This window comes from Tiliqua scincoides, chromosome 1, assembly GCF_035046505.1.
Source record: "Tiliqua scincoides isolate rTilSci1 chromosome 1, rTilSci1.hap2, whole genome shotgun sequence".
NCBI lineage: Eukaryota > Metazoa > Chordata > Lepidosauria > Squamata > Scincidae > Tiliqua > Tiliqua scincoides.
This window is the reverse complement of record NC_089821.1, coordinates 274,741,043-274,766,993: the sequence shown is the minus strand read 5'-3', so window position 1 is coordinate 274,766,993 and position 25,951 is coordinate 274,741,043. Positions and strand designations below refer to the sequence as shown.

The following is a 25,951-nucleotide window of genomic DNA, read 5'->3' as shown; positions in this document are numbered from 1 at the left end:
GGAAGTACTCAGTAAGTAATTAATCTGTGGAATGCCTACCCACAGGATGTGGTGATGGCACTTGGCCTAGGTGCCTTTAAAAGGGAATTGGACAGATTTTGGGGAAAAGGTCCACCACGGTTTTCAAGCCTTGTTGACCATATTCAACCTCCAGTTTCTATTGGTAGCATATTTCTGAATGCCAGGTGCAAGCGAGTGGCAACAGGATATAGGTATCTTGTTGTCTCTGTGCTCCCAGTGGCATCTGATGGGCCACTGTGAGATACAGGAAGCTGGACTAGATGGGCTGTTGGCCTGATCCAGCAGGGCTCTTCTTATGTTGACTCAAATAATCTTCCATACCATCCCAAGTATTTGCACTATGTGTACAATATCTTGGTTCTTTTTGAAAAAATTCATCCTCTATGCACCTTTTAAAATTTATTTAATGTTGTACAGACCACATCTCCACACAAAAAGAAATCTTTAAGAAAGCATGCCAAAGCAAAATAATTCAGCAAATTTAAAACAGCAATACTATGATCCTTAAAGGAGACCAAGGGGGCAGCAAGAGTGTTCTCAGTAAGGGATCCACACTGGTGTGCAAGCCCCTCCAGCAGGTGCATGGCATCGTGACTCATCGTGACACCGTCTCCGAATGTTTGGCGATGATGTCATCATGATATTGCTGAAGTTCCAGGTTGCTAAGCCCCATGTCGCATGACCATTTGGTCATGCACCTTAGAGGGAACAGGGGGCACCAACACAACAATGAAGCAATGAAATGGAATTCCATAGTCTGTTGGAATAAAAATATTTTGACTGTTCACCCAAAGGAGAGGGGGCCTGCCAGATCTCCCCAGGGAGGGCATTCCACAGTTAGATCCCTTGTCAACATTTCTGCATTGAGTGCACTCCCATCGTTCTGTGTTTGGAACTGACATGTAGCCCAAAAGTTTGACCTTCACTGCTCAACGTGAGACATGGTGGCAACTATGTGTGAATTCCCCATGAGAATTTCTGCTCATCTTACTGCAATTCCCTTTTGCTTCCCTTAAAATATCTTAGATGTGTTGCCCAAGCATGAACCTTTAGATTCACCTCAAAACTTCACTTCAGGAGAAACATTAACTGCAAACTCAGAAGTTGAGCGTGGCAAATTCTAGTTACTATAGAGACCGTGCTAATTGCCACAGCAAGGACTTGGTTACCTCAATCGACATAAAACCCAGGCAGAGGAGTGTGTGCTCAGATCCTCTTTGGATCAGGTCCAAATTTTTTTTTTTTTTACTTTATGGAGGAAAGGGGAAAAAAAAAGACTTCCCTTTAAGAGGCTTTCACTTTTAACCAGCAGATCTATAATAAAAGAAGGGAAGCCTCTAGTCACTCATTTGAGCTGCTAAGAGATGCCTCGAGGCCAACATTCCTGCTGTGAAAGGGGTTACGGACATGTCATATGGGGGCCGTCGGTGAAAAATATCCCCAACTTTTGTTATTCTTAAGCCTAAATCAAAAAGCTTTCGTGCACAATCCACCAAGGGAACGCTCGCTCAAAAGCGGAATGTGGTATCAATTATTTCTATGGGCATCCTCTTTTTGTTAGAAGAAGCAAAGAAGATTGCCTCAGAGTCAATAATAGCATGACTCCAGCTCAGATTACTAAATAATGAAATGCTAAACTTGGCCTAGAGTGAGGGCCATTGCTGTCTCCCAGGGACCAGAGGCCTCAATTAAATCAGAAGACGGTGTTGCATGCATGAGAAAAAGGATGCTTAAGGTACAGTGACATATTTCCTGATTTTACATTTTTAACTAGCTGCGAAAGTGCTGGGTGAGGCTCCATTATGATCACCAAATGTTGGCGTTCTCCACAAGAGCCTCTCCATAGGCAGTGGGCTAGAACATAGGAACCCTTGTTTAGAAGGGTAAGATGGTCTGCAGCACACATATGATTTTTCTTTTCTTTTATCAGGACTGAGCTCACAGTGAGTCTTTAACCTGTAACCTTCATAGGTAATGCAGAAATTCTTCCTGTTTGTCATCACACAGCTCTGGCCAAAGGATAGAACTGTGGGAGAACCAGCTGGTCTAGGAAAACATCTCACATCAACCATTGGTGAGGGCAGGTCAGATGACACTGGGACCCCTATAAAAATCAAGAAGTCAAACTCACTTACTGGTGGTTATACTTTTCTTGACTGAGAGTAGAGTGGCAGAAGGTACAGAAATAGGTTGCCCACATTTCTTTTCCCGGTGTAACATTGTAATAAGCAATGGCTTCCAATGGCCTTCAAGGGACTTTTTCCAGATTGACCTTTCTATCTGGAAACCAGGGCCACGGAGCTGAATTTTATCAGGGGGTACAAAGTTTCTTTTGGGCTCCTTCCAAGGAGTACGGGAGGGCGGCAACAGGGATTGGCAGAACGGGGGTAGGGAGGGGGCAAGACAGGGCAACAGATGGTGTCAATAGCCAGAAAAGTCTTTGGACTTATCTGGACTTAGATATGGTAATATGGAAAACCAAACACACTCATAAATCTCTCTGCAATCACTGAAATATAGAAAATCACTGTGGAAAATTAGCATCATTGGATTTAGGCTCACACTTGAATGGAAAGTGTCCTGTTGCTTCTGCAGCAGCTGTAGCCCTGCAGCGATGTCCCTGAGCTCCTTCATAGTAAGCTGATCCACAAGCCAAGAAGCTCCTGTAGCAGGCCAGTTTCCTCCCAGATTTGACACTGTGTTGAAGAGTGTCGTGCATGCATCCCTTGGGAGAAGCTGCCACTCTGTGTGCGCACGTGTGTGTGCGGGGGGGCTGATTTTTTTTTTTCATCCTTGCCACCTATATTTGTCATGATAGCCATAGCTATTGGGGAAAAATTCACGGCTCCTAGCTACTGGCTGCTGGAGGAAGAAGAGTTCTAGAACTACCATTACTTCCAGTAAATTTTATGCCCCCTAGTCTCTGAAAAATTTCACCCACATCTATCCCCCCAATTGTTGAAATACCCTCTATGTTTGCTGTCTGTGACTGCAGTGGTGAAAATGGTATGTGTCTGGACATATCAGGCAAGTGCTAATTTTGGTCAATGGTTTATGATGTGCATCTAGTTCATGTAGCGACAATGTGCTAGGCCTCAACATTGTCCTGTTGGAACTATCAGCCCAATCCTAGCTAGACCCCCCTGGCCAATACAGCTGTACCAATGGAGTGCGCACTCTCCTGTGGGAGGGGTAGTTCTGGAGAATTCCTTGTGATAAGCAAACTTTTATTTCCTTACCTTGGAGTAAGTCTCCACTGCCCCAATGGGTCTTCTTGGATCTGCCCTAGCCATTTTTTTCTGGGCAGATCCAAGGAAAGTAATGGAGAGAGAAAGAGGGAAGGGATGAAGATAGAATCCTGGCATGTGCCAGTGCCACTAGGATCTACCCCTTCCTCCTCCATTCCTGCCCGTGCTCATCTCCTACCTACCCCCACCCAGACACTTCTCTATTCCTCCCCATCTCTGCCCCATTCCATCACCTGCCCCTGCCGCCTATTTACTGGTGTAGGCAGTTAGTGCTCCTCCATTGGTACATGCATGTGGCCACCAGCTGTGTGCAATAGTAGCTTCATCATGCATGCTGTCACAGTGGCAGAATGCAGGATTCACCAGCAGAAAGCCTAGTTAGGATTGGGCCCTGAGTGAAATTCAGAGCATGTCTCCTTTCTTGCAACTGAATGTCATAGGAGAAGGTGAGTGGGAAGACGTGGGGAAGTTGTTTGTTGGGGAAGCCGTTCTGCCATCACCAATCCTTTCCTTGTGGTGCTCTTGAGAGACTCTGAAAGAACACCAGGGTTCCTGGGATCACAGTGTAACAGAAGGTGCTCAGAAAGGAAGGCTAGCACTTTGGGCAATAAAAATCACACCCATATATATAGTATGAGCAGTGATACTCAGAAGAGCAGTGATGGGCAAGACTGCCAAGTTGAAAAAATTAAAATACAATGATTTATTTTCATTCTTGGATTGCAACGTTTTTTTGCCTCGGTTAGTTTTACACTGGAAGATCAATATACAGAGGATCTCCTCTCTCTCTCTCTCTCTCTCTCTCTCTCTCTCTCTCTCTCTCTCTCTCTGCGTCGTCTTCCCCCTTACTTCCCTCCCTCAAATGAAATTAGCACTATTCTGTCACTCCAGGTGATGTGAAGAGGGGAGGCAGTATGCAAGCTGATTTATCTGAAACTGTCAGCTGTTTTGAGGACGTCAACTACTAAGGGTATGTGTTCCTCCTCAGTTGTTGGCTGGCTCTTAAGAAGACCCCGTCCCTCATTAAGAGAGCGCCGAACTACACTTGAAAGTGACTTTCCTCCCTTGTTCTCCTCTCGCAAACATCACAATAACAGATTTCCTGTTTTAAAATGGCACGCTCTTCAGTGCCAGGCCCAGCCGCTTCTAAATCTCTCTCTCTCTCTCTCTCTCAGCAATACTCAGTATTATCGATATAGTCCCTCACAGGATTTTTTTTTTTTTGTACTGAGGTGGAAAAACTAGAAGCTATCATTGAATGTGACAGTTACGGCAAATCAGCATGCCAAGGTACTTTTCATCTTTATCCGCATTATGTATCCTAATAAATGTCTGTCTTCAGAGGGACACCACTTGTCGAGAGCTGACACCATCTCCCACAATGCCTTTCAAGGAAGGACTCTGAGCAGCCATGGTTGTTAGAACCTGGTGCAACACAAAAATAAATCAATGTGTCTTGTCATCATATGGCATCATTCTGATCAGTCCAGCTTGACAAACTTTATTGTTCAGCGGGGGGGGGGGGGGTGCAAATGGAAGGATTTGGGTAGCCAAGTTCTATTTTTTGTAAGAATCTCTTTTTGGCAAAAAAAAAAAAAAGTGCATTTTTTTTTAGCTTTATAGATGTGTCATTGCATTATGATGGTCTTCATTGTGATGGGCAGGGCAGAGAAGAGGCCTGTGAATTGCATGATTGGTATGAAGGATACACAAAGATACTGATGATGTTCAACTCCATGGGGATTCTCGTAGTGGAAGCCCCCACCACCCCCAACCTGGGTGTCCACAGCCCAAGCCTGAGTGGCCTGGCATGCGGGGCTGCCGTGGCGCCAAAATGGCTGCTGTGGTATCCAGCATGCAGTCAGGTAGCCGCTGGCGGCTCCGCGGAGGAAGGGGACTTTGGTCCCATTCCCCCGAGTAAGGGAAGCAGCCCCACAATGGGGCTAATTGACTCTATGGCAGCTCTGGAGCTGCTGCAGAATCAGAGAGTCCCATGTTGGACTGCGCAGCCCCACACGGGGCTCAGGATCTGGTGGAGCACAGCTCTATCTGTCACGTCCCCTCTGTCCCTGCTCCCTCCCCCTGCCATGCCTTCTCCCCGCCCTCTCCCCATCTTCTGTCTGCCTCTCCTCACTCCGGAACACCTGGTCCCCGCCTCCCCCCACACCCATACTCACCTCTCCACCGCCAGGCTGTCCAGGTGATTTCTGGGCAGCAGAAACCAGGCCCAGCACTGGATCTGGCCCAGTGTGGGTCGCAAACATGCCTTATGGCACATTTGCAACAGTAAGCGCTGGTGGTGAGCCAGTGCTCAAGGCTTCGGGTCAGGCCATCAAACACTACACTGTAGTGTTTCCCCACAGAAGGAAATGCTACTCATTAATTTACAGCAGAGAAAGTAATGTTCTCAGGGACCCCAAGGGAGGGTGCGTGTGTGTTGAATGTGGCTTCTGCCCCAGGTAACCCCGGCAATGGAGAGAAGAAATAAGTCTTGGTTCTCCCTCATCACCTTTGCCAGTCTGGGGTCTTTTATGTTGTCCCATAGAGTCCAACAACAATCAAGTTCCCGTTGATTTGCATAGTCCCTCCCTTTCATCTGCATAATTTCATGCAGGCTGTAGGGCACTTCCCTTATATGCATGTATAGGTGTCTGCACATGTGTACATTTTTCTCTGTGTTTGACTGAATACATACATTCATTTTAAAAGTGAGTCTGGTGACAGAATCCTTCTGATGTAGGATACAAATTCCAAGTACTGCTAGAGCTCCGACTAAGATCACACAGAGAGAATTGTGACACTGAGCAGGAATGTATCCTCCTCTAAAATTCCACCACTCCTTTAGCACTCAGCTGCTTCACTCTACTGGGGCACTCTGTGGCATCAGAGCAGCAAACCCAAAGACAAATGGGGGGGGGCCTGCAACATAGCCCCACCATGATACCCAAGCAGATGCCCACTCATTGCTGGAGAACAATCCCTGACCATTTGCATCTGCAAGCGGTCACCTGAAAATTCAGGGACAAGTTTCCAAAATACATTAGTGCCTGTAAACGCTCTGATAGAGGGTAAATAAAAGCAATTATAATGACAGGCTTTTGGCTAGTCATGGCTATTACAAAATTCTGTGTAGTGCTATGCAGTGGAACAGCACTATGAGTGCCTTTGATTCTTGCTGCTGCAAATGCTCTCAATGGTGCAACAGAAAACTGTGAACAACAGAATGCGATAGATGCAATAAAAGACTGTGTCCTACTGTGGGCCACCAGTTGCCTCCACAAGGAGGAAATGAAGGTAGTAGTCTTCTCCGGCCACCACTCCCCTGCAGCTACTATTCAGAGGCATACTGCTGCTGACCATCAACAAAGGAGAATATCTCCCACAATGCACTTCTTATCAAAGAGCCCCTAGGGGATGTTTCCATTGGCTGGAACATGCCCTTTCTGCCCATCTCCTGTCACTGGTAAGCATGGAAGGATGTGAGGATCTAATTGCCATGGGGGGGCAAGTGCAGGGTTTCCTCTTGTGGCCCCCAGCAACCGGGCACCACTTCAACCATGGGGGTGTGTGTGAAACTGGTCATGTCATTGCTGTTGAGAGCTATGTGAAAGAAGAGGTGGAGGGTTCTTGGAACTGGGAGTGTAGCAGAGTGTATGTAAGTCAAGTGTTTATGTCAAATCCAATTTTAAATTTTGTTATTTTTTGTAAAGTGTTTCAGTACAGGTATAACTTAATTATCCACAGATTTTTTACCCACGGTTTTATCTCAACGTGATGAGAAGGGCCCTTTAAAGGAAAAAAAAGTCATTTTACAATAGCCTCCTTAATGTGAGAGAGGACAGCCAGAGGACAATCCATCCATCATTTTTGCTTCAGGCACTTAGAACAGCTTCACTGTGAGGCAAGCGACTCCTCCCAGGCCCTATGAGAGGAATTTTAGCAGGGGTTACAAAGTTTCTTCTGGGCCCCTTCCCAAAGGGGGAGGGGGCAATGGGAACAGGCAGGGGGGGGCAAAATAGGGTAGGGGGAGGGTGCTGACAGCCACAATAGCCTTTGGAGCCCAGGTCTACTAGGCGCCTTGATGCAGAGCCCAGGTCTACCTAACTATGCGGCATTGGCAGCTAGATAAAGTAATATTGAAAACCAAACACACTCCTAAGTCTCTCTAAACTCTTTGTAATTTAGAAAATCCATTGCAGAAAAACAGCATTATCATACTTAGGCTCACACTAGAATGAACCAAAATAAACTTCTGCAGCAATTGTAGCCCCACAGCTGGGTCCCTGAGCTTCTATACACCCCTTCGTGGTTATGGGATCCACAAGCCAAAGAGCTACTGTGGCAGGCCAGTTTCCCCCCAGATTTGACACTGTGTTAAGGAGGGTCATGGATGCATTCCTGGGCCTGATGTGCATGGCTTCCAGCAGCAGTTAACACTGCATGCATGTGGCTGTGCCCCGGCATCGTGCGTAGGCAGTGAGTTCAGGTGAGATAGGAAAATGTCAGGTCCCAGGAACATTCTGGGCCCCCTCCTTTGGCTCCTGGGTCCCCTTTCTGACCCTGGGCCCGGGTACAAATTACCCCCTTTACCCCTCTCTCCTAGGCCCTGCCTTAAGCATGTGAAAGAATGCTAAATGGCAGTGATTATCACTTCCTCCATTCTTTCCCCCGGATGTGAAGGGGAGGATCACTGCCTCGGAGTGAAGCCTTTCTAAGCACTGGAGAGAGACCGATTGTCTGCTTGATGCATCACAATGGTCAGCAAGGCTGTTTTTAAATCACTCAGCAAAGGGACATTGTCTTTTAAATGGATTTACTTTAAGGCGATTTTTGCCATTCACATGAGTTCTGGGAACAGAACCTTCACGAATACTGAAACTCAACCTGTATTCAGTTTTTCATGTCAATAAGTTGGTTAAAGTTGAATGTGAATATAAGCATATTAAACCTGTCTTAAACTGAATCAGTGATGACATTCTGCCAGATTCATTTACTCCAGTTCTGCTAATATTAGCAGTGACTTTGAAACTAATGGGGCAATTGAGTTGTGATTAATTTGAACCCCATTGCTTTCAATGGGATTAAGCCAACTCTAACTTTGGCTGGATCAGCGCCAGACTGCTTTTATTTTTCAGTTTCTCACATTGTTACAGATTTGTTCTGGATGCTGTGGTTACCTTTAGTCATTGTCCCTCATGTTGACTCTTAACATAGAAGGGGGAGGGGAGCAAGCCTGCCTCAGGTCTGCCCCATGCTGTTGCAATACCAACCTCTGCCCTCCCAGTGATCAGCAGGGTTTGTCTGTAGTGACAAACGCTTGTCATGGGGAAGGAGGCAGTGCTTTTGAAGAGCATCAGCCTGGAGGCAAGGTAAGCACCATGCTCTGGCTTCCTCCATTGCATCAACAGCATCCACGCAAGGAAGAACAATAGGTTTAGGCTATGCAGGGAACTGTCTATATAGGCAAAGCTCAAGCTGTTGCTTCTCTTTAATACCATGAAATGGTTCAAGGGTGAGGTGTCAGAAGCATAAAGACTTCAAAGAGTCAGGCCAGTGACCTGCACTAACAATTAATAGTGCTTGCCCACCCACTACCTGCAGTTATGTTTAAGGACATCCTTGGGAAGATATTGTCATCCCAGAACAGCATCTCCAAACTTGCAGTTGCCAGGAACACATCATGGGCAGCCCAGGCCTATCTAAATTCCCATGTAGCAATGCAGCAGGGCTGGTGTGGCTACCGCTGTAGCCTACAGGGGATTTTCAGCAGCTGGTGGTCTCCTTGGGGTAAGGGGGCATTTGTTGCCTTGTCTCCGGGTAAGCCCCAGCAGCTGCTATGGGACAACATGGACACGCACCAGGTACAAATCTGCATTAACCTGGGAAGGCGGATCAGGCCCAGGAAGGGCATTGGGATTCAGCATGCACCACCCCCACCAAGTTTTAAAAAATCCCTTGACAGTACCTCAAAGCCAGTTGTGAGTGCATGGGTGAGATCTTGCAAGATCACCATTGTGTATATATTTGTATCAATGTTTCCTTGATTATTATTACAACATGAAGAGCTTAGTTGGTTTGTATATGTAATGGTATTGTGTATAAGTTAGGGCAACAGTGTTTAGCCAATGAAGCGGTTAGATTAATCAACTGAGGGTGCAATTCAAACCTGCGCTGGAGCAGGTGAGCCAGGAGGCTTGTGCTGCATCCAACACAGGTTCGTTGGGTGCAGCGGCTCAGCCACGGAAGCTCTTCCCCTTACCCGTGGGTAAGGGCTGCATGCCCCAATGGGTCTCCTCGGACCTGCACCACCTCCGGAGGTGATGCAAGTCTGAGGAGAGCAGAGCGGCATGAAGCCGCTCCGCTCTCCCCAGGGACAGGGGTTGGGATCTGGCATAACCGCCAGGTCCCAGCCCCGCCCCCTGCTCCCTGCACGCCCGCCCGCCCCCGGAGCTCCCTCCCCTGCCCAGAAACGCCCCACGCCCCCTCCCCACACCCCCCATGCCTACCTTTGCTGCTTGCATCAGTGCAAGAGCGCCGACACAATCAGCGGTGCGGGAGCCACCACAGAGGCTTCTGCCTGCCTTCGCGTGTCAGCGCATGTAAATGCGCCGGCATGGCTCCTGGCGATGGAGGCACAAACGTGCTTTATGGCATGTTTGCAACCCTCCTATGCCTGCCCAAGGGACTTAGGCCAGCATAAGGCGCACTTGGATTGCGCCCTAAGGGAGCAATCCTAACCCCTTATGTCAGTGCTTTCCAGCACTGCTTTCCAGCACTGACTTAAGGGCAATGCAGCTCTGAGGTAAGGGAACAAACACCCCCTTACTTTGAGGAGGCCTCTGTGAGTGACACCCACTGCAGGATGCAGCACACGGCCCATTGGCACCGCTATACTAGTGCCAGGAAACACTGACATAAGAGGTTAGGATTGTGCCCTGAAAATCATAGTTCCAATGAATCAGGCAGTACATGCTCAAATCAGACCAGAAGGTGGCAGAGATCATTTTAAAAGAGGCATTCCTTCTTTTCTCACCCAGGAAGGAATGCCTCTTCTGAGACACTGCCTGTTTTGACACATATGTGCATTACTCAGTCCTTTCAAAGTGGTGAATTTCTTAGATGGAGCCGCGGAAGACCAACTACTCCTGCACATCCCAGCACAGCATCTCTCTGGTTGCCGCTGCTGCTGCCTTCCTTATTTGTCTTTTTGACCGACCCCCCTCTGGGGCAGGGAGCCATCTCTTTACTTCTCATTTCTATGTAAACTGCTTTGATAATCGTCCTTGTTGAAAAATGATATATGCTGATATTTACTGATTGTACAGTAAATAACAATCAAAACACAAAGAGTGCTTTTTTTCTTGTTTTATTCTGTGGACTTTATGCAGCTATAATACCCCATACAAATTTATCAATAAGATTAATTCAATTGGTTGACAGTTCTTGTGTGTGTTCGCTCATGAGTGTGTGATACTGATACAACACGTTTTTGCAAAATTTAGGGATTAGTCAGATTTTTTTTATTAGCTAGGAAGTCAAATATATTTGCATCACGACCATATCTATCTATCTATCTATCTATCTATCTATCTATCTATCTATCTATCTATCTATCTATCTATCTATCTATCTACAACACCACCTACTAATCTTTCCAACATCAGAGGCTTAATTGGAATGGAAATGCTATCTAATTGACACCCACATGTACCTTCCAGGAGAAATCCCCTGTTTGTTTGAAGCTCAGCCCTTCCATCTTAGGCCCACTCCTTAAAAATAACAATAACACACACACAAAAATGTCCATGAAAACAACAGCTGAATCAATTAAACTTGATTTGGCAGCTCCTCTTCTGACCAATGGAGAGAAATTTCTGATTAGGCCGGAGAAGAAAAGAACACTCTCTTCTTCTTTCATTTTCCCCCCTCCGCGCTCCCTCTATTTTCTTCCTCTTTAAAGCCAGGAGATGTCAGAAGGGGGTGGGTAGTGATATGCAAAAAGCAGCCTCCATAACCAAAGTAGCCTGCGAAATTAGGTGTCAGCATGCAAAGCTTATTGATGTATGAATGCGGAAAATGAAAGCCTGCAGTAGACAGACAGGGCTAAAGGTGAGACAAGCGCAGGGAGAGCAGCTGTACATCTATGTCAAGGTGTTGCTATATCAGCCTTGCTGTTTTTTTTCTGGAGGGCCACAGCCTAACAAGCAACGCTGGACCATAAATGATGAAACAATACAATGTAGGCACTCAGTGTGCGAATATCACATAAATTGACTTGGTCTCTCCTTCTGTTCTGTTCTCCCCCCCCCCCACTGCCACCTCCCCTTTCACTTCCCCCCAACCCTTCAAAGTATGCCTGTGTATTCATTAATAAATTCATATCCTGAGTTTTCAATAAAAGAGAGAAAATGCAGTGTAAACTGGAGTTACTTAGTGACACCCGGCTCATTGCTTTTTATTGTCGCTTGCAGCTACGAAGCCTTCACAAGTGCACTAGTAGAATTTATTACTGTCTGTCTTTGTGGCAACTTGGCGAAGGGAGCCTTTTGAAGAAAATTGACCCGCACTTCATGAATATGATGAAAAATGCCAATAACGCTACAAAGACGACGCTCTTGACATTAGTGGGCCAAGAACTAAGGAGATGGTAATGAAAGGGTTGCAATTATGAACCCTGTTTCACTTTTTTCCATGCCATCGGGGGTGGTGCAATTTCAGACAATTCCAAAGTCCTTTGCATATGGCCTCCCAGTGCATGATGGGAAGGTCTGGGTGCTCTTCTGTTGTCATTATCCCACAGTGTTTTTTTTGGAAATAAAAAAAATAAGGTGAAACTAGGAGGATAAGCATGTAAAGAATTCGTGCTATCGATCTGTTTAGGTATTTGTTTCCATTTTTCATTGGATCTACAAGGGCGTGTAACAATTGGCTTCGAAAGATAAAAAGATGAGGTATAAAATGTGTGTACAACAGGATGCCAGGGTAATAGCAAACTATGCCACTTTCACTGCCCACTTATCACAATTGATAAGTGGCATTGGCATTGATTTTTGAAATCCAGCTGGATGGCTCTGTCTTTCAGAGACAATGTGCTACTAAATGCAGGTTGCACACTGGGGATTGGGTGAGAAAAAGCTCTTCCCTTCGTACCCCTTTGAAGGTCTGAACTTGTGGATGTCCTGGAGGCATCTGGCCAGCCACAGTAAAAAATGGGATGATTGACCTTTACAGAAAAATCTTATACTCATGCAGAGGGACAGGGGGAGGATATGGAGGGGTGTAATGGGGCGGTGAGAGGGTGGGGAGGGCAGATTGGGCCTAGGAGAGGGGTGGGATCAGCAGTGCTGGTGTGTGCCATATGTTATCCTCTGTGGCAAGATCAACTTGGGCTTGTGTCAGTGATTTAGCAGATGCAAGTCAAAGTAGAGCAGCTGCCATGGCTGTGGCTTTCCCTGGGGCAAGGAGACAAATGTCCACTTACTTCAAGGAGACCACCAGTCTGCAAAATTCCCCTACTGGATGCAGTGCAAGCCATGCTGGTGGCAGTGCATTGGCACAGGAGACTGTTGTTAGGATTGAATCATCTAATTCAATAAGGAACTTACCTCAGAATGCCTGGTGTGAGAGAGGGAACCTGGATGCAGGTCTCTTGCTGTCTTATGTGCTCTTTGACAGCCCAATCTTGAGCTGCTGGATGCGCAGGGCTGCAGCAGTGCTGAAAATGACTGCCGCTGCATCCAGCGCACCCCGAGCAGCAGCCACCATCACCTCCTTGGGAAAAGAGGACTTTTGTCCCCTTCCCCCATGTAAAGCGAGTAGTCCCACAATGGGGCTATTCAATTCTATGACCTAATTGATAAATTAAAGATCAATAAGTCACCTGGCCCTGATGGCATCCACCCAAGAGTTATTAAGGAATTGAGGAATGAAGTTGCTCATCTCATGACTAAAATATGCAACTTGTCCCTTGAAACAGCCACGGAGCCAGAAGATTGGAAGATAGCAAATGTCACACCGATCTTAAAAAAGGGGAGGGGATCCGGGTAATTATAGGCCAGTCAGCCGAACATCTATACCAGGGAAGATGGTGGAATGCCTCATCAAAGATAAAATCTCAAACCGCATAGACGAACAAGACTTGCTGAGGGAGAATAGCATGGCTTCTGTAAGGGTAAGTCTTGCGTCATGAACCTTTTAGAATTCTTTGAAAAGGTCAACAGGATGAAGGAGAACCTGTGGACATTATATATCTGGACTTTCAGAAAGCGTTCGACACGGTCCCTCACCAAAGGCTACTGAGAAAACTCCACAGTCAGGGAATTAGAGGGCAGGTCCTCTCCTGGACTGAAAACTGGTTGAAGACCAGGAAACAGAGAGTGGGAGTCAATGGGCAATTTTCACAATGGAGAGAGGTGAAAAGTGGTGTGCCCCAAGGATCTGTCCTGGGACCGGTGCTCTTCAACCTGTTCATAAATGACCTGGAGACAGGGTTGAGCACTGAGGTGGCTAAGTTTGCAGACGACACCAAACTTTTTCAAGTGGTGAAGACCAGAAGTGATTGTGAGGGGCTCTAGAAGGATCCTTTCAAACTGGCAGAATGGGCAGCAAAATGGCAGATGCGTTTCAATGTAAGTAAATGCAAAGTCATGCACATTGGGGCAAAAAATCAAAACTTCACATATAGGCTAATGGGTTCTGAGCTTCTCTGTGACAGATCAGGAGAGAGATCTTGGGGTGGTGGTGGACAGGTCGATGAAAGTGTCAACCCAATATGCGGTGTCAGTGAAGAAGGCCAATTCTATGTTTGGAACCATTAGAAAAGGTATTGAGAACAAAACGGCTAATATTATAATGCCTTTGTACAAATCGATGGTAAGGCCACACCTGGAGTATTGCGTCCAGTTCTGGTCGCTTCATCTCAAAAAGGACATAGTGGAAATGGAAAAGGCACAAAAGAGAGTGACTAAGATGATTACTGGGCTGGGGCACCTTCCTTATGAGGAAAGGCTGTGGTGTTTGGGTCTCTTCAGCCTAGAAAAGAGGCGCCTCAGGGGGGACATGATTGAGACATACAAAATTATGCAAGGGAAGGATAAAGTGGATAGAGAGATGCTCTTTACACTGTCACATAACACCAGAACTGGGGACATTCACTCAAATTAAGTGTTGGGAGAGTTAGGACAGACAAAAGAAATATTTCTTTACTCAGCGTGTGGTTGGTCTGTGGAAATCCTTGCGACAGGATGTGGTGACAGCATCTCACCTAGATGCCTTTAAAAGGGGATTGGACAAGTTTCTGGAGGAAAAATCCATTACGGGTTACAAGCCATGATGTGTATGTGCAACCTCCTGATTTTAGAAATGGGCTATGTCAGAATGCCAGATGCAAGGGAGGGCACCAGGATGAGGTCTCTTGTTATCTGGTGTGCTCCCTGGGGCATTTGGTGGGCCGCTGTGAGATACAGGAAGCTGGACTAGATGGGCCTTTGGCCTGATCCAGTGGGGCTCTTCTTATGAACTTCCTATGTTCTTATTATGTTCACTTCCAAAATTTCATCTTATTGGTTGCTTCTAAACATCATGCCATGGTGTCATGACAATGTGACTTTGTAGTGTGTTCATTCTTTTATAACCCCATCAGTTCCTGTCGAGGTAGCCCCTGGGTCAGCTCAGGCCTCCAGTTACTAATCTGCAGGTGAATGAATGACAAAGGAATGACAATGGTGGTATCAGGATTTGTTGCTTAAATACTAACATTGTTGGCTCCCATCCCCAACCTTCTCAGCGTAGCCTTTCAGGAAAACTAGTTTCCTATCAGGGAAGCTGAGCTATTTGATCTTCTACAATGCTTAAAATGAAAAAATAAAATATAATAAAAAACTCAAGCAGTTTCTTTTGATGTTCATGTGTATGAAGAAGCCTTGGATTCTGCGTGGGCCTTGGGCCCCAAACCCTGAGAATTGTTTAGCCTCTCTAGATCTCATGGCAACATATGTAATAGTTCTTTTGTTTCAATTGTGTCGGCATTCTGTAACGAGTGCCAACATCCTGTAATGACACTGGTTGCTTTATGGCTGTATTGTTTCCCCAGTCCTGAACTTAGAGATGTTTCAAACTGAAGTGGAATACTACCCAACCTGGAAGAATGAAAAACCACTCCAGTGTTGAACTTGAACTCAGCCGTCCTGCAAGATTTACAGATTAGGACACCAAACCAGGTCTGCCTTGTGTAAAGATGGATTTGCACAACCACGTTCCTTTGTTCAGAAAAAAGACCTGCAATTATACACATCATGACAGCGGTGTGCACCTGATGGCAGTGGTTCACACAACTGGTGGCATCACATAATCACCAACGGCAGGACTGCAGGCAGGTTCCCAAGCAGGCCTGACCCTGATAAGTGCTGCCTCCTTATCCTGTGGTGTGCCAGCTATATAAGAAGAGCCCTGCTGGATCAGGCCAAAGGCCCATCTAGTCCAGCTTCCTGTATCTCCCAATGGCCCACAAGATGCCTCAGGACATCATGCACACAAGACAACAAGAAACATGCTTCCTAGTGCCCTCCCTTGCATCTGGCATTCTTAGGTAGCCTAAGGAGGTTGCACCTGGAGGTTGCAACCTGAAGTTGCATATACTCCTCATACCCAGCAGCCACCATTACTCTTGCTTCTGGTCCCTGAATTGGAAAAGGAAGAGGGGAAACCAGGCAGAAAAAAGTAGTGTGGCTAACCAGCACTTTCCTCTCGACTACACCTGCTCCTTTCCTCTCTTTTTCAATCCAGGGAGCAGGCAGAAGAGGAGTGAGAGAAGGGGTAGGCATATCAGGCATGCATCCCCGTCAGTCTACTTGGTTACTGCCTTACAGCTCAATCTTATCTAAACACCCCCTGCTGATATAGCCACACCACCAGAGTGTGTGCTGCATCCTGAAGGGGGGCAGTCCCAGAGGTAACTGTCAGGTAAGGGAACACTTGCTCCCTTGCCTAAGGGTAAGCCTCTGCTGCTGCAGTGGGTCTACTCAGACCCGCAGCAGTTATTTTCAATACAGGAAGGTGGCTCAAGGTTGGGAAGAAGGATCAGCAGAGCTTCTGGGGCTGATGCCACTGCTTCCCAGCCTAGACATCCCCTGCCCCATTTCTGCTCCATTCCTTCCAGTCTCCTCCCTGTCCCCCCATTCCACCCACCTCCACCCACCTCTGTGCAGACATACTGGCACTGGGGCTTCTCCAGAGGCTACTGGTATGTGGCTGTGGCCACTTGCCACTGTGGATGAGGCCTGGCTGCACAGAATGGTGGGCAGTGTTTTGTGAGCAGTGTAAAGCATGCTGCACCATTGGAATGCAATCTGGGCTGCTAGTTATCTTCACTGTTGGACTAGTCCTGTTGCAAGGTAATCCATGAGCATTTAAACTGGACCATAGTCATGTTGATTTCAACTACATGTTTGCTCGTCATGTTGATGGGAGATGATCATGAGTAGAGAACAAAGTACCCAGTGGGTACAGTCCCCCTTCTCCTCTATGCATTAATATGCAAGAGAGATCACATGAATAAGGCTACTATAGTTAATTCTCTAACAGCAAATGGAAGAGTAAATTGATGCAAGGTAACTCAGCAGTTTTTGAGGATGACTCTGAATGTCTTCTCAGGTTCCACTTTTAAGATGCAGAATGCCAATTGTGAATCACTTTCTTGTCATAAAACATGTATGTGCTTTCTCTGAATAATACCCAGGATTGGATCCTCATGGATTTGTAAACTGCAGAGCCATGTGAGTGTTTCAGTTCATGCGTCTGCACAGGAACCAGTCCCATCTATTATTCAGTCAGACAATCTTGGCCAGGCCAGGGTCATGGGGAAATACACTGGGATCTATACCAGCAGGGTGTTTTTTTTTCCAGTTCAGGAGCCCTGAGATCAGTGGCTGGTAGCTGGAGTGAAATAGGCAGAATCCTATTGTCTGGGACAAGGTAGAAGTCTGAGTTCTGAGAATCTGGACCAGGCCTGGTCAGTGGCATAGCTAATGATTGTGTAGCCCAGTGCCGAGCTCAAAATGATGCCCCTGAAGTGATATCACAACCAGAGGTGATGTCATGCTTGAGGTTTCTAAAAAGTGAAAATCAGGGGAAAACCTGCCTCCTCCCCCCAGCAACTCAGAGCTAAGGCATCTGTCTGCTACATGGTATCTAAGAAGATTTTGTAGTCCTGCCCCTCCACAACAGAATCAAATTTAATTAAGTAAATAAACAAAAAGTGTACCCCTTATTGGTTAGAGACACTGTGCTGGGATGAAGAGGAGCGGTAAATCTACCTCTACTAAATATAAGAGGAGCCCCACTTGAAAAACTGCTTCTTTACCCAGTTAGCAGAAGTAAATGTATTATGATACAAGGAAATGAGGAATGACTCATATTAACATCTTACTGAGTCTATGCTGTATCATAATAACATCTCATTGGCTCTCAGAACGATCAGTCTCATAGAGCAGTTTTGAGTTAAAGAAATCCACTTTTTGTTCCATATGGCAGTTATGTTCCCAATTTCTGGTTAATTAGCCATAACTTTTGATAGAATACAAATATTCCAATGTGGTTTGTTTCATTGTATTCTGCATTAAATTGCCTTTCCAATGATGTATAACATGATGGTATTATTTGTACATGCCAATTTTTTTTCCACAATTTTGGCCAATAGTATCAAGCTCAGCTTGTTGCCCCCCCTAAAGCGTGCTGCCCAGTGCGTCTGCCACTGGGCCCAGCCAATCCAGAGGCTTCATGCTGACTGCCAATCATGGGGGACAATGTTATACATCACTCTTTTGTGTCTGAAGAGAGTTCAGAGGTCTTATACAGAATCCACGTGTGGTTTATCACAAGGCTCTCTGACACTTTGTCTGTGTATGTTTGTGCATGTGTGTACCACAAATAACTAGATAAAATAACTTTATCTAGTTTCCTTAAAACATGATGTGAGAAGCAACCCTCCAATGCACATCAAATAGAAAATTATATCTCACAGGGACTGAAGTGGGATGGATGAAGTGGCATTTTCTCCAAAAAGGAAGAATGAGCATCAAGCACACGATTATGTGGGCTGTAAAATGAAAAAAAGCAAAGTGGACTTGGCCCCACGCTGAATGCTTTGACACCATCTGAACTTGCAAGTTGGCAATAAAATCTTACCTGTCACTAAGACAAACTGGAAATGCTAAGTCCTTGGTCTCTTTGGTTATTGAACATTTGACTCACATATTTATTGCCAGGGTTGCTCATTTCTTACCTGCCAATAACATAAACTAATTCCACAGCCAAACAAGTTACTTTAAGAGGCTCTGCATGTGTGTGCGGCCTGTGTACGTGTGTATGAAATGCAGAACTAGTTAAGATAAATTTTAACACCAGGCTAAATTAGATACCAGAAAACCTCAATTTAGTCATGTATGAGTGTTGGCATGGTGTTCTGGCAAAAGGTGCAAACCAGAAGTACACAACTTGTGTTCACTACTCTGGATACAGTCTAATCTGCTATCCGTGAAACCCATTAGGGGCTCAATAATCCACCTGATTTTTCCACTTACTTGAAACTTCAAAAGTAGGAATGATATGTGGGGTATACGTACAGAACACAGGGCAATCCTAACCCACTTTCCAGCACCGACATAAGGGCAATGCAGCTCCTAGGTAAGGAAACAAACATTCCCTTACCTTGAGGAGGCCCCCATAAGTGCCCCCCAACTGCAGAATGCAGCACACGTCCCATTGGCACAGCTATGCCAGTGCTGGAAAGTGGGTTAGGATTTGGGCCTCAGTTGGCCACAATTTGTGACTTTGTGACTTATCCAGCTTCAGACCACAGCTGTGATACAAGGACATCTGCAAGAGGGATCTGAAGGCCTTAGGATTGGACCTCAACAAGTGGGAAACCCTGGCCTCTGAGCGGCCCGCTTGGAGGTAGGCTGTGCAGCATGGCCTTTCCCAGTTTGAAGAGACACTTGGCCAACAGTCTGAGGCTAAGAGGCAAAGAAGGAAGGCCCATAGCCAGGGAGATAGACCAGGGACAGATTGCACTTGCTCCCAGTGTGGAAGGGATTGTCACTCCCGAATTGGCCTTTTCAGCCACACTAGACACTGTTCCAGAACCACCTTTCAGAGCGCGATACCATAGTCTTTCGAGACTGAAGGTTGCCAACAGTGATTTATCTAGCTTGGTAAGTCACAGGTTTTCAGGGCTTGTGTAGAAGTGCTTCTTAAATTTTCATCTAATTCCCAAGTTCACATTACCTCCTTGTCAACAGGATGACAATAACAACAGTGGTCTACCTTACAGGCATTTTGTTAAGATTACTAATCACTTATATTTGATGAATTTCAGATACTTAAACTATAGAAGAGGGGGTGATATTTGCTATTCAGAGAACAGCTAATTTCTGATGATGGAAATATATGTAGAATTTGGTCTTATTTGGCTTTAACATATATTTGCCTTGCAGTCCACCCTGTAATAAGAAAGGGCCAGACTGCTGAAATCTCTATTTTAAAGTCTGAAATTTAAGACTCTCTGAAATTTCTCTTATCTTTTTAAGATGCCTTAACATGTGACAGTGTGTGAGTGTGTGTGTGTTCTTGTGAATATGGTTAATGTACTGTACTATACAGTACACACTCTCCTGGAAGCAAGTCCCACTGAGCCCAATGGGGCTTACGTATGAGTAGGCTGACATGCCTACTTGGTTAGTTTGCCTACTTGATTGGTTTGCTGGTAGAATGACCTAGGTATTGGCATTTCCTTATTCCTGTGACCAAAGGAATTAGATTACAAAGAAGTACCCTACTAGCCAGTGATTGTCATTTTTGCTGTGTATTAATACATTGTGAACATCCTATTGTAGCTCTGCTTCTCCCTAACTTGGGGTCACTCCTCAAGCCCCTAGTATGCAGGCGGGGCTTCTAGTTTCTATATAGGAGGTCATGTGGGTGTTCCATTTAAGGTAAGGGACAAGTATGTTTCTGTACGTTTGGCACTGTCGTTGTTGTTCAGTTTTTAAGTCGTGTCCGACTCTTCGTGACCCCATGGACCACAGCATGCCAGGCCCCCCTGTCTACCACTAACTTCCGGAGTGTGTCCAAATTCATGTTCATATGTTTGGCATATCAGGCTTAGCAGGTGCCAATTGTACTGTGGGATGGAACAATTCAATGAGGTCTATTAAGGAACCACACTCTATATATACACCTCTAAGTGGCACTGGAGGGAAGGACGTGAGTTACATTACTATTTTGAACACATTCATAGAACACATACACCAGGGACAGTGAGACGCCAACCAGGAGGGAGTTGTCACTGAGTCCACTGTTCCGTATTTTAAAAAAACAACATCCCAGTTTGTGGTCCTTTGGGAGAGGGCAGCTTCGTATCAGTGACATTCCCAGAAGCTACATTTTGCAAGGTGCCTCATCATGCCCTGTAAGCCACCCCTCCCCTTTGCCATCAAAGCCATTCTGACCAGTGAGAGCAACACGGAGGCATCTCCTCCATGTTGCCCTCACCACATGGAATGGCTTCAATGGTGAGGGGGGGGGGAAGCTTACAGGGTGCAATGAGGCGCCTTGCAAAACTTAGCACTCCTTCCTGTCCCCCCAGGAATGTCACTGCTTCATATCAGTAGGAGACAGGTTTAAATATGTGTTTAAGGGCGCAGTCCTAACCAACTTTCCAGCGCTGACATAAGGGCAATGCAACTCTGGGGTAAGGGAACAAGCATTGCCTTACCTTGAGGTGGCCTCCATGACTGCCCCGCAACTGCAGGATGCAGCATATGCCCCACTGGTAGAGTTACGTCAGTGCTGGAAAGTGGGTTAGGATTTTGTCCTAATTTTCATACTGTAATAAGGTTTCAGAGAAAGCTTTGGGCAGAACCTCACCCATTTTCTTTTCAATAATTCTGAAAATGTTATCAAATTTATCAGTCAGATGCAAGTTTACTCATAAGTTAGTCCTACTGAAGTCTGTAAAATTTATTCCCAAGTAAATGTGCATAGTTGTGACAGTCTTCATGTCCTAAGGTATGTGGGCTCTAATTTCCTACAGCGTTCACCACAGAACTAAATTTCCCATCATGTTGTGTGCCCCTGTGCAAGATTTCAGTGTAATATATTGCTGGCTTTTGTGCTGTTCACCACAAAAGCTGCACTTCTCGTTTTCTGTTCTGTCCTTTCTAGTGAAATTTGAATGAAAAGTTTCAGGGCTTCCTAATTTATAGCACTTTGGAGTAAAAAATATATATAAATAAATCACCACTTTTAATAGCCTGCACTCTCCACACCCTCCCTAACTTCACTGCAAGATTTGGAAAGTTCTGGTTTAAAGTAACAAAAATGGGGGGGGGGGGAGAGAGAGAGATGACTGTTTATAATAGTTGAATAAATCACTGAGAATTTCAGGAAACATATAGTTGGAATGAACCAAAAATGGTTGGCTTCTTTTGGTGGTGCGCCTTAGCTGTAGAATATTCTCCCTGGCCAAATCTAGCTGGGGACCTCTTTTTCTGCCCGTCAATGTTTTTGCTGCTGTTTTTAAAAATCTTTAGATGGGTTGTTCTTTCTTTTATTCTGGCCCAACCCGGGGCCAGCACCGGTCTTGTGCTCTCTGCCCAGGAGACAGCTGTTGCAAAAGTGCCATAAGGCATTTTGCTGAGGCCAGAAGGAGGGAGGCACTGGTGTGGAGGCCAGTGCAGATGGGTGCTTTGCCTCCATGCCAGTCATTGGAGCCCTGAGAGCTGTCAGTGGTAAGTTTGCCACTGAGTGGTGAGGGGATGTTCCAGGGCAGTGGAAGGCAGTGAGGGGATGAAACTTGGCTGCAGGAGGGTGGAGAAGAGGGCGGTTCAGGCCAGGGAGAGGGATCAGGACAATGGCCACAGCTGGATCCTTATCCTCCTCCCCTGCCTAAAAGCCCTCCACAGGGCTATTTCGTTCTGTACCAACAATTTTGCTGGCCCAGATCCAGATAGCACCATTGGGCAGGCTAGGGCTTGACATGAGGTAAGGGAACAAATGTTCCTTTACCCCAAGGAGACCTCCCTGCCCCTGCGGCAGCTGTTTCACCAGCATTGTATCACGGCACAGGCAGCCCTGTCAGGTTGGGCTGTAAGTGTGTCGCCCTGCAGGTCCAATCCTATACAACTGTCCAGTGCTGATACAGCCATGCCAACAGGGTGTGCACTGCATCCTGCAGTGGGGGAGGAAGGCACGGAAGCCGCTTCAAGGTATGTGTGCATGTATGTATGTATTTAATTATTTATTTTTTTAAAAAATATCCTGCTTCTCCCATGCTGGAGTCACCATGCCATGGTGGCTTACAGAGTTCCAACAATAAAGTTACAATATATAAAAACAATAAATAAAATAATTAAATAAAACAATTTGTTCCCTTACCCCGGAGCTGCTTTGTGGCTGGAAAGTTGGATAGGGTTGGGCCCTGCATTGCTTTTAAATATGTTGTAAGCCATCTCAAGGACTTCTGATTAGTAATAGGCGATGTATAAATATTTTAGACTTAACACATAAATGCCTGTTATGAAGCTTTGAATGAAGCAATTCATGCCCAGAGTTTCAGTAAGACAGAGATTGACGCTGAGCAGAGTTTCAATAAGACCTTTTATTCTGGAGTAATTCAGCAGAGGCAAACAATTCAAATCAAAGTACAAAACGCTTGCTAAAATAAAAATGTCTTGTCTTTAAGTCCCACCAAACAGTCATGTTTCACCTGGTGACTAAAGATAATCAAAGTAGGTGCCAGATGATTGGGTGCCAGGCATATTTTATTTATTTATTTTCCCCATTTTTATACCACTGTTTCTCCAAAGAGCTCAGGGCGGTGTACGCAGCTGCTCCCCTTCTTTTTCCTCATAATAACCTTGTGAGGTAGGTAAGGCTGAGAGAAAGTGAGTGGTCCAACGTCACCCAGGAAGTTTTATGGCTGAGGGGGGATTTGAACCTGGATCTTCCAGGTCTGAGTCCACCTCCCAAACCCTGCACTACCCTGCATATGAAAAACACTATTTTTTTTATTTTGATCAAACCTATTTTTGCTTCCGTTGCAATTCATTGGCTGTTGCACCTGAATTAGGAGTTCCAGACTTGTTTCAAAAATTCGCTGTTGCTGAAATTCCATTCATGTTTGGTGGTGTCTCTATCCCTGGATATGATACCACTCCAGTCCTGTGTCACAGTCATATGATGCCCTCGTAAATGGGGCTTTTGATGTCAAAGGTAAAGTGATGTGTTACTCTTGTTTCCCTCAGAAAAAAAGGTTTTACTAATTAAAAAAGAGTGCACCGAAATGGGAATGACAAAAAGGTATATCCATATTCCCAACCTAACTGCTTTCATAAAGACAGCAAGGGAAAATAAAGCAGGTAGAAATGAAAGGCTGTTTCAAGAACTACCTGGCATAATAAGCTGGTGGTAGCCACAGGCGTGATTTTCTGTCCTTGTTCCGGCAAACCCATATTAACCCTTCATGTGGCCTGCCTTGCTCTTGATATGTGCCACGTGTCACTTGCGGGTGCTACCTCTGGAGGTGTGCTTTCCGTCAGATCGCTCAATTAATTATAATTGTCCTGCCTTGAAAGGCATAGCCCTGGGCCTACCAGGGGGTGTGGCCCTCAGGGGGTTTAGTTTCCAGCCCCAGCCTACAGACTCCAAGTCAATCAAGACACTCAGCTCATCTATATTTAATTGTGCCAGCGTATCTTCATACTTAAAAAAAGAAAGACAGAAAAAGCATCATTACGCAGAGCAGGTAGGTGCATTCATTGTCTCCCTGGTGCTGCATTGCCATAAAACAAGGGAAATTTCTGCACTGGCATGACTGCATCACCAAGATCCGTTAAGGAAAATGAAAGGGCTGAATGGAATGGATGAGGATAAAGACGGCTAGATGCCCTCCTCTTCCTATATTTGATTTGGATTATTTTTTTTGGAACGATCAGTTCTAAATCAATGAAGCCTGTAGGTTCCAGGAGTCCCACACCCCAAAGACCTTCTGCAACCTGTGTCTCTCCCATGGGGTGGAGTGGAAGAGCCTGTGAGTGGACCCTATCTAGGCTGGGAACAATGCAGAATACAGAAAGGATCCAGGTATGCCTACCTGTTTGCAGGCCATCTTAAGAATCTGAACATTACAGGAACCATAGCTCTTACGACAGACCCTTGGCTCAAGCATGGTTCCCCTCAACATTTTTATCATATTTCATTCTCAAACGGTCTCTAATTTTTTATTGTATTAATATATAGTAGCCATTTTCATCCACTGTGCTGTGACACACTGGTGTGCCTCAAATGGTCTGCAGGTGTGCCATGTGAGTTTGGGGGAAGGTCATTTATTAGTATTTATTACCCCACCAACAGCATGGTGTGCCTTGTCAATTGTCCAAAAACGGATGATGTTCCTTGACAATTTTAGTACCTTGTCAGTGTGCCATGAGATGAAAAAGGTTGCAAATCACTGATGTACAGTAAGATACTTATATCACCCCCTTTCCATTTGATTTCTAAAGTGTTCCAGTGCCCAAACTCAAATCATACATACAAAATATCATATGTACATACAAATTATCATTAAAAACTCAAATGTGATCATTATCACTGGTCACTACCTCTAACAGACTTTTTACCCTGCACATGCCTGATCTCGTCTGATCTCAGAAGCTAAGCAGGGTCAGGCCTGGTTAGTACTTGGAAGGGAGACCGCTTGGGAATACCAGGTGCTGTAGGCTTATACCATAGTCTTTCGAGACTGAAGGTTGCCAACCATTTAGGTAGTTGGAAACACCTCTGCTTCTCATTAAAAACCAAATGATCTGTTTATCGAGAAATGGTAGCACCAAAGAGTGTTTAGGTGAATCATTGGCATCCTTCAGTCTCGGAAGGCTATGGTATCGCGCTCTGAAAAGTGATTCTGGGACAGCGCCTGGTGTGGCTGAAAAGGCCAATTTGGGAGTGACAATCCCTTCCACACTGGGAGCAAATGTAGTCTGTCCCTGGTGTGTCTCCCTGGCTACGGACTTTCCATCTTTGCCTCAGTCTGTTGGGCAAGTGTCTCTTCAAACTGGGAAAGGCCATGCTGCACAGCCTGCCTCCAAGCGGGACGCTCAGAGGCCAAGATTTCCCATCTGTTGAGGTCCATTCCTAACGCCTTCAGATCCCTCTTGATATCCTTGTATCGCAGCTGTGGTCTAGGGCACTTTCCCTGCATGAGTTCTCTATAGAGGAGATCCTTTGGGATCCAGCCATCGCCCATTCTCATAACATGACCAAGCCAGCGCAGGCTTTTCTGTTTCAGCAGTGCATACATTCTAGGGATTCCAACTTGTTCCAGGACTGTGTTGTTTGGAACTTTGTCCTGCCAGGTGATATCGAGGATGCGTCGGAGGCAGCGCATGTGGAAAGCGTTCAGTTTCTTCTCCTGTTGTGAGCGAAGAGTCCATGACTCGCTGCAGTACAGAAGTGTACTCAGGACGCAAGCTCTGTAGACCTGGATCTTGGTATGTTCCGTCAGCTTCTTGTTGGACCAGACTCTCTTTGTGAGTCTGGAAAACGCGGTAGCTGCTTTACCGATGCGTTTGTTTAGCTCGGTATCAAGAGAAAGAGTGTCAGAGATCGTTGAGCCAAGGTACACAAAG

At 45.8% G+C, this 25,951-nt stretch overlaps 1 pseudogene; it reads left to right on the top strand.

Moving 5' to 3' along the window:
• Nucleotides 1-24,926: 24,926 nt before the first annotated feature.
• Nucleotides 24,927-25,045, top strand: LOC136638085 (5S ribosomal RNA; annotated as a pseudogene).
• The last annotated feature ends 906 nt before the right edge of the window (nt 25,046-25,951 follow it).